Here is a 9715-nt window from a genome sequence, read left to right as displayed (position 1 = left end):
TAATCAAGTACCTGGAAGTACACCTGTTTGTATTTCAAATCAGTGGATTTCCAGTGCATTCATCCATCATTTCAGCAAGATTCACGGAAGATTCAGTTTGCGAGTCAGTCGATCGTTTCGTGTAACTTCAAAATTCGATCAATTTCTTAACTTTTAAATGTAAGCTATGTAATTCTGGGACAGCACTGTCAAAAAACTTCGCATCATTGGTTTCTTCCGAAGAATGTTAAAAAGCAGTTCAGTTTTCAAAAACACCTTGAAAAACAGAGGTTTGAAAAATAAAACCAGTCTGTTAGGCTATTTTTGAGATCCGTAGACGTCCTTTGCAATCGTTGCACTACAGTCTGTTCTGTCAATTACTTTATTTAAAACCTCAGTTAGCCCTGGACTGTTTCCGTGAACGGCAGATATTATTCTAGCGTTACAGTTCCAACTCGTTTCACTGTGAGTAAAAACAGCTTGGGGGGGGGGGGGGGGGGGGGGGAAGGGGCGCAATCTACGGACCTTACTTTCCAGGCCATTTACTTCTACTGCCAGAACGGAAGCAGTATCGTAGGTCTCGACCACCAGTTTGTTCTTCATATCAAAATTCCGAAATATAGCACTTAGCACAATGAATAAAGCAGCAAGAGTTCTAGCTTGGCTAACATTATGAAATCCAAGAAAATGGTCTTGACTGTCGCCGTTCGAATCCACAAGTCCAAAACACTAGAGCATTGTTACTTGACTGAATCGTCTGTTGCTTCGTCCACAATGCAGCCATAAAATGAGGTTCTATCCAACTGGAATACATACATTCCTGGAAAAGGAAAAAAGAACACATTGACACCGGTGTGTCAGACCCACCATACTTGCTCCGGACACTGCGAGAGGGCTGTACAAGCAATGATCACACGCACGGCACAGCGGACACACCAGGAACCGCGGTGTTGGCCGTCGAATGGCGCTAGCTGCGCAGCATTTGTGCACCGCCGCCGTCAGTGTCAGCCAGTTTGCCGTGGCATACGGAGCTCCATCGCAGTCTTTAACACTGGTAGCATGCCGCGACAGCGTGGACGTGAACCGTATGTGCAGTTGACGGACTTTGAGCGAGGGCGTATAGTGGGCATGCGGGAGGCCGGGTGGACGTACCGCCGAATTGCTCAACACGTGGGGCGTGAGGTCTACACAGTACATCGATGTTGTCGCCAGTGGTCGGTGGAAGGTGCACGTGCCCGTCGACCTGGGACCGGACCGCAGCGACGCACGGATGCACGCCAAGACCGTAGGATCCTACGCAGTGCCGTAGGGGACCGCACCGCCACTTCCCAGCAAATTAGGGACACTGTTGCTCCTGGGGTATCGGCGAGGACCATTCGCAACCGTCTCCATGAAGCTGGGCTACGGTCCCGCACACCGTTAGGCCGTCTTCCGCTCACGCCCCAACATTGTGCAGCCCGCCTCCATTGGTGTCGCGACAGGCGTGAATGGAGGGACGAATGGAGACGTGTCGTCTTCAGCGATGAGAGTCGCATCTGCCTTGGTGCCAATGATGGTCGTATGCGTGTTTGGCGCCGTGCAGGTGAGCGGCACAATCGGGACTGCATACGACCGAGGCACACAGGGCCAACACCCGGCATCATGGTGTGGGGAGCGATCTCCTACACTGGCCGTACACCACTGGTGATCGTCGAGGGGACACTGAATAGTGCACGGTACATCCAAACCGTCATCGAACCCATCGTTCTATCATTCCTAGACCGGCAAGGGAACTTGCTGTTCCAACAGGACAATGCACGTCCGCATGTATCCCGTGCCACCCAACGTGCTCTAGAAGGTGTAAGTCAACTACCCTGGCCAGCAAGATCTCCGGATCTGTCGCCCATTGAGCATGTTTGGGACTGGATGAAGCGTCGTCTCACGCGGTCTGCACGTCCAGCACGAACGCTGGTCCAACCAGGTGGAAATGGCATGGCAAGCCGTTCCACAGGACTACATCCAGCATCTCTACGATCGTCTCCATGGGAGAATAGCAGCCTGCATTGCTGCGAAAGGTGGATATACACTGTACTAGTGCCGATATTGTGCATGCTCTGTTGCCTGTGTCTATGTGCCTGTGGTTCTGTCAGTGTGATCATGTGATGTATCTGACCCCAGGAATGTGTCAGTAAAGTTTCCCCTTCCTGAGACAATGAATTCACGGTGTTCTTATTTCAATTTCCAGGAGTGTATATTCACAAATCTTCTCATTTATCCCTTCAATCAATTCGTTCTGTATAGTTTTAGAAAATCCCTAGAAATAGACTATTTTCTTCCCGTTTGCTTTAAAATCTTCGTTTTTGTTTAGCAAAAGTTTAAAAATTGCCCCTAAATTTCCGGTATTCGGGGAATCTTCTATCTCCTCATGACCTCTGAAACCTAGCTAGCTCCTACTTACCGACAAGACTTACGATGTCAACTGGAATTTTCATTATGTCTTTGTTGACTTCCACTTCGTTGTTGTCCGATTTTCATCAATTTGTGAAGTTTACGATGTTCATTAAGTAAATACTAAACATTTGTGTGCGTAATAGTTCATATGAATTACAGCTACTTAGATGATCTTTAGAAGAAGCATGTTGTACTAAATCTGTAGGCAGATTGCTCGGGTAGTCGAAACCTCTCTGGATCATACACTTTCTTTTGTACTTCAGAGCAAACATGGCGAGCCTCGCATTCGGGAGGACGACGGTTCAATCCCGCGTCCGGCCATCCTGATTTAGGTTTTCCGTGATTTCCCTAAATCATTCCAGGCAAATGCCGGGATGGTTCCTCTGAAAGGGCACGGCCGACTTCCTTCCCCATCCTACCCTAATCCGATGAGACCGATGACCACGCTGTCTGGTCTCCTTCCCCAAACAACCAACCATGGCGAGCCGAATAATTTCGTTTTGTGGGTATAACACTTAACTACTTGCTCTGCTCATACCATGAACTTCGAAATGCACTTGTTTGAACTAACCTTTTTGAACAAGGTGTGGCGCCATTGTCTAGATATCCTTCAGTGTCACGTCTCCTTGAAAATGAAAGTTCCTGCAACGAAGTAATGACGTCCTCACTCGAAAGCTGTACATCAGACCTTGTAGAAGGTTCGGTTTCACCCATATTCACTGCACACAGGACAATTAACGTATGAGTAACCTACAGAGGCGGCACCGCAGCTGCTGGCCTCCTGTGCCACCGAAGCACATGGCAACACGCCTACGACAGCCTGTATCACCTCCTCTGTTCCTATTAGTGACGTCAGGTTACTACGGCAACCGATCGCTGTACGGACCGACCAAGTGCAACAGGCAGGTAGTTCCACCTGACAAACTGACATCTGGCACCTGTACAACACAATGCATTCACGTCTGTTTGCTTGCATTCGACATACTGGCGGCTACATCGATTGTTAATTTACCAGCGTGTCACATTTGCAATAGCTTTTCTCATGCTTATATTAACCTGTGATCTTGCAATGTTAATCACTTAAATGTGTGATCTGGACAAATGTGTTCTCGAAATTTTATTACTCTTGGTGTTGGGATTTTTCCCCATCAGTTTATGCTGTGGCTGTTAAAAGTTTCAATAAAAATTAAAGCTGAAGTTGTTGCTTGCTTCAATAACACAACTGGCACTCATTTTTCCAGGTGTTACATACTGCTGTTTGTAGGTGTATTATTGTTGTGAAGACAAGATGTAAAAAGTCAGAAATAGAATCAACGTTTATTTAACTGTCCTCGTGTTTCAAGGAATAACATTTTATGGTTCTGACCATCAAATCCACCAAATTTTTGTTCAGACTAATTATATTATTCAGCGTACATGTTCTTTTACGAGAGATGTAATAATTATTTGATGTGCTTCGGTTATATGTTTTTGCTACTATTTTTGTGCATTATAAGGACGTTTTTCAGTTAGGGGCACTAGTACATTATTCATAAGTTATATGAATGTTTCAGGGACTCAGTTTATGGCTACACATTGCTGTTATTTATGAAAAGGAAGAGAATAATGATAACGGATATAATAAGAGCAGTGAGAATGAGAAGAATATTGAAGGTAGCGAAGGGCATACAGGAGGCAGGTGTAGTGAGAGGCAGAGGGCACTTTACGTGAGAAGGATCGGGAAACTACAGAAACTGCTAAACTTTCAGAAAGCGATTGAGAAAGACTTGGGGGTAAATGGGCAAGTATACATGGGGAGAACCGAGTTTAGACGATAGAAGTAAATGAAATAAGAAGAAACTGGATGAATATATTCCGAAAATTTTCATGGAATCTAAACTGTGGAGGCCTTAGAAAACGACTTGTTAGAAGATAACCCGGATATCACATAGACTGCACAAACGTTAGTACCTTTGGAGGTCTATTGCAGAAAGCCTCTATAAACAAATAAAAGAAAATGCATATCTACTTTAAGTTTCTGTTACTGGAATTAAAGTTGTGGTTACAAATGGTAGGCCAAACAAGCTGATTAGAAAACAAGTGTACAGACAGGTAAACACTGGATACTTAATCCTTGGAAACGACATTTTAGTAATTTTCAGTTGGAATGTAATATTGATTAATAATGGAATCTGGGTATGGGGCCCAGGAAGGAAGGAATTAGTAGTGTGTGAGCATAATAAAGACATGTGGGACAGTCAGTTCAAGAAACTGATAAGATAATTTGTTTAATGGTCTTACATGTATTTAAATACCTTATGCCTCTAGTACATTTGAGTGTGTAAAGCTCGTAATTGGTAACTGTTAGTGTGTGTAATTTTGTATAATCATAAATGGTTTATTCCTTGTGATAAAAGACTCTACATTTGAAAGTAGAAAAGGGTTTTTCATATCAAACTGCCGTAAAGGATTTCAATAATATTGAAACGATGTTACTGTGCGTTTCAAATTAAAATTTTTTGAAGATTGTTCTGATAATGTAGTTGCGCAAATTGAAGCTTAGGTTTCCGTTGGAAAAATACTGTGAAGATTATGGGCTTAACACTCTGATTTTATGTATGTGACTCCTGAAACTTATAAAACTAGCTCATCAGTTTCTTGAGTGTTTTGTCCGCACTAGGAAAAACTCTCAGGAACTTGGGGGCTTGTGGGGGAGGTGGTGATTGCATATGTGATACCTCTCGGGGTCAAATCACATACTTCATCTATTTGTGTCACATATTTGTCACTTTACCTTCATCATTGATTTGCATCTTTAAGAAATCTCGTAGTATCAAACTGTCATGAGGAACACCATCCACTTTCACTGTGATATGGAACTTGCGCTCTCCTTGCATTTTCTTCGCTATAAACAGACCTGTGCTCCCCACTAAATTCATCACATCTTGCTTGACGCCATTCGGCCTATGAATGTCTTCACCACTAATTACTTTTCTCTTGTAGCCATTCTTACTTCACGAGACTTACATGTGCTCCTGTATCAAAGAACAGCCGTCACTTTTTTCCTGAGTCGTAGCATTGTGTATGTTTACAACAATATGATTTTTGGTAATTTTTTGGGGGTAACACGTCTGCTTAGTGTTTCACGTTTTTGTTTTCCTTTTTGTTCCTCAAGTTTCCCAAGAGTTTCTCTCTACACTGAGTCTTAATATGCCCGTACTTCTTGCCTCTGTAGTAGTTAGGTGTCTCACAAACTTTCTCTTGATGCCAGCTTCTGTGGTACTGGTTTCAGATAATTATTTTTCCACACTCAGCGTCTGTATGCCCTGGTTTACCACAATGAGAACAGAAATTCAGAAACATTCTGTCCTCTTGTGCCCATGTGGCTGTCGTTACCCATCGTATTTTCGAATATCTGTTCGATTTTCGGCACTATACCGCTAGTTGAACTTTGGCCCACATCTCGTCTCTTGTATTATTTTTTCTTACACTTTCTCTGTGAGGTAAATATTGGGAACTGATGCCTTTTCTCTGCTGATAGTAATACTCCCTCTCCCCGTAGTGCAACTTTTACTGTGTCACTTAAGGCGATCATCCGCTACTCTTCGTGCACTCGTTAGTATTCGATCACTCGCTAAACCGTGGATCAAACATGCTTATCCTAATATGAATACGAAATCTAAAGTGCCTTTAAATTTTGCTGTCGTCTTCTTACAGCCACTCGTAACGATCTGGACAGCTCATCAAAAATGGCTCTGAGCACTATGGGACTTAACATTTGTGGTCATCAGTCCCCTAGAACTTAGAACTAATTAAACCTAACTAACCCAAGGACATCACACACATCCATACCCGAGGCAGGATTAGAACCTGCGACCGTAGCGGTCGCTCGGCTCCAGACTGTAGCGCCTAGAACAGCACGGCTACTCCGGCCGGCTGACAGCTCATCGATTCAATTTCCCGCGATATGATTGTTTCTTCTGGGCGCTGTCTGGCACGACATGCATAGAATTCAATAGTTCTTTTATCAGAATAATTCTCTTCTAATTTTTCTCATATCTGGCTCCAAGTGTTAGTCTTGTCGTGTACTGTTAACTTAGCCGTTCATCTCCAGTAATTCTGCCTTTCTCTACTGAAACAATAATATTTTATCTTCATTCCGCACAGTGGCAACGGCCTTGCCGCAGTGGATACACCGGTTCCCGTGAGATCACCGAAGTTAAGCGCTGTCGGGCGTGGCCGGCACTTGGATGGGTGACCATCCAGCCGCCATGCGCTGTTGCCATTTTTCGGGGTGCACTCAGCCTCGTGATGCCAATTGAGGAGCTTCTCGACCGAATAGTAGCGGCTCCGGTCAAAGAAAACCATCATAACGACCGGGAGAGCGGTGTGCTGATCACACGCCCCTCCTATCCGCACCCTCATATGAGGATGACACGTCGGTCGGATGGTCCCCATCGGCCACTTGTGGCCTGAAGACAGAGTGCTTTCATTCCACACAACCTCAATCAACTCTCTTAACTCTGACTTATTCCTACCAAAAGACTAATGTCTGCTTAGTACTAATTCAAATGGTTGATGGTGGTTAGTGTTTAACGTCCCGTCGACAACGAGGTCATTAGAGACGGAGCACAAGCTCGGGTTAGGGAAGGATTGGGAAGGAAATCGGCCGTGCCCTTTCAAAGGAACCATCCCGGCACTTGCCTGAAACGATTTAGGGAAATCACGGAAAACCTAAATGAGGATGGCCGGAGACGGGATTGAACCGTCGTCCTCCCGAATGCGAGTACTAATTCGACTAACTTAATTGCTACTGGAGGGATTCATTGTAGAGAAGCAAAAAGGAGCTTAATGTTAATGCTGTTGTCATTTGCCATGATGACGGCAATGGTGATGTCGTCCTCCATTTGGAGTAGTCTTCTGGACCCTACTTACGTTTTTCGTCAAATTTCCTAGCTTCGACAAGCCTGGCTGGGCTTCAAAATGGGCTCCTTGTTCCGAGTTTGGTAACTTTCTGCGGCCGGTTTTCTCACGTTATGGAAACCTTCCACCTCCAGTTAAATAGACACACAGTCCGGTTGGCTTGCTACCACTTCCGTGTTTCAGATGCTGCCTGTGCCAGCTTGACGTACATACCGTCTTCTTTCTGCAACGCTGATGCTGAATCAATCACCCAGATCATATAGAATGATAGATTACCCCCCATCAAGCTAATAGAATACTTGAAGAAAAAAAAAATAAAAACTGCCGCACACTTCGGAAAACTTTATTTGTTAATTTCCTGAACTTTTCATGGACCTTGCATGTTGCTTATGGTTGGAGGACCCGAGGTTTTCAATTGAAAAATTTACTTTAGTGGTTGGTGAATGGTAGAGTTTGATATTTTAAAATAATATTTACTCAGAGTGTAAAAATTACTCACGACACGTACACCTGGTGGTTATAAGATAATTTGATAAGAAATTTACATAATTAAACTACAACAATGATAAGAACATTAATGGTTGTTAGGTTCGCCGCGAGCATAACACTGGACAATTAAGGTTGAGATGGTGTCCAGACACATAAAAGACGCGAATTATATTTTCAACTGTGGTTGCAAAACTTCAAAATGACATAAAAAGTCGACGAAATGGTGTAGAGCATACAACAGATCAATGAATAAAGGAAGAATCAGAAAGAATAAACTCTGGATGCATGAGCTCCAACGAGTTAACTCGATAGTGAAGCAAACGTGAGCGGTTACGAGAATATTTATCTTTGAAGCAAGAAGTAGTCCAGAAGAACTTGCATACCAGTGCATGAAGCGTTGAGATCAAGTTAGTAAGATTACAAAACAGAAACCAGTAATAAATTCCTATTCCCCTACCATACTGCAATTTTCGAAAGCGCGAGTGTGCATTGCGAATGTGATCTTGCCGTGTCTGCCGTTGAGATGGTTGCCGACAAGTCAGTAATGCCGAACTAAAGCCGCTGCTAAATGTTGCTGGGTTGAGCCGATGTGATGAGACTGCTAATCACGGTTCTCATCTTCGTGTTGATTACACGCCGCGGATGCGCTTAAGTTCGAAGTGAAACTTGGAAGACTTGGCAGAAGACCGAAGTCAAGAGAAACACGTAAGAGCGCAGAGTCCAGAATAGCCTCACCGATTAGAGGTTCGAATCAGAATACCCATACTAACGCCAATAGCTTGTCCTATAGCCTCTTTCAATTTTTGGTACACTTCCTTCAGACCTTAAAAAGGCACCCCAATCCCAAAAAAGACCTAATTGCTCTTTGTTCCCCAGCTCCCATCATAAAGTTAAACATGTATCCGCCAATGAGTGACATGAATAAGAAAACGAGAAACGAGTTCACCCCATTACGACATACAGACTTGTCTGTCGAAATTATGGAAACTTTGTTGGGCTTTGCAAGGCTTTCACACGGGAAGGGCAAAATTTGGACGAGTGGCTATTTATTTTGCCTGAGGAAACATGTCTGGAGAAAACTCGCCACAGGATACTGACAACTAGATACCCGAGATCTCCACCCAAATGCTACTAACAAGCAAAGTTCTCATCCCTTTGTAAGGTACCACCTATTTGCGGATAGGAGCGCATTTTACTTTATTTCCAGTTCTATTTCACATACGTGAAGTGTATCAGCCCTGCAGTACGCACGGAGTAGGAGCAAGCGGTAAATTCCCATGCTCACTAGCTGAGGTGGTTGGCTATCTGGCGCTTTCAGAACCAGTGAGTTGAGGTGCCAATGTAGAAATCGCTTGTGACTTCAGCAGAGAGTTACGTAGGGAAAATATGTGTATTTTGGCTCGAATCAGGTATCGGTTATTAATAAATCGTTCCTAACATAAGTTGCCTTTTGACATTCAGACATTGGGCGGAGTCTAAGGATAATAAAGTCTATCTTACGGTAATTTAAGAATGCCAGGAAACTTCGATATTAATAAATAAATGAATAACTTTGCCATAAAAGAAGATGTATGATCTTATGTAAACCGTACTGATTGTACGCTCAAGTTACACACTGTGGGCCATAGTCGGCAGTCATTGATTTGATGCCTTTCTATCTAGTCATGTGGTAGACCATGCTCTCGTACAGTCAGTGGTAGATTATGATCAGTGTGAACAAGTTCATGTTGTGGAGTTTCTTAAATAAACAAACCATAATGGCACCCCGTGTACAAATTATTTAGCTAAAATCTTCTTCCCGCCTCATTAAGTAAAACATACAACCTAGTATTGGGCTTTCAGAATCTGACAGCGCCACTAAGGCTCTACAAGAAGACATAAAACTACGAGAGCAACTCCACATAAAAAGTAGGAA

The 9715-nt window shown here is 43.6% G+C and overlaps 1 pseudogene; it reads left to right on the top strand.

The window, feature by feature from the left end:
- The first annotated feature begins 6556 nt into the window (after positions 1 to 6556).
- LOC124596964 lies at positions 6557 to 6673 on the top strand (annotated as a pseudogene).
- The last annotated feature ends 3042 nt before the right edge of the window (positions 6674 to 9715 follow it).

This window comes from Schistocerca americana, chromosome 2 (genome assembly GCF_021461395.2).
Source record: "Schistocerca americana isolate TAMUIC-IGC-003095 chromosome 2, iqSchAmer2.1, whole genome shotgun sequence".
NCBI classification, from domain to species: Eukaryota; Metazoa; Arthropoda; class Insecta; order Orthoptera; family Acrididae; genus Schistocerca; species Schistocerca americana.
This window is presented reverse-complemented; position numbering and strand designations above follow the sequence as displayed.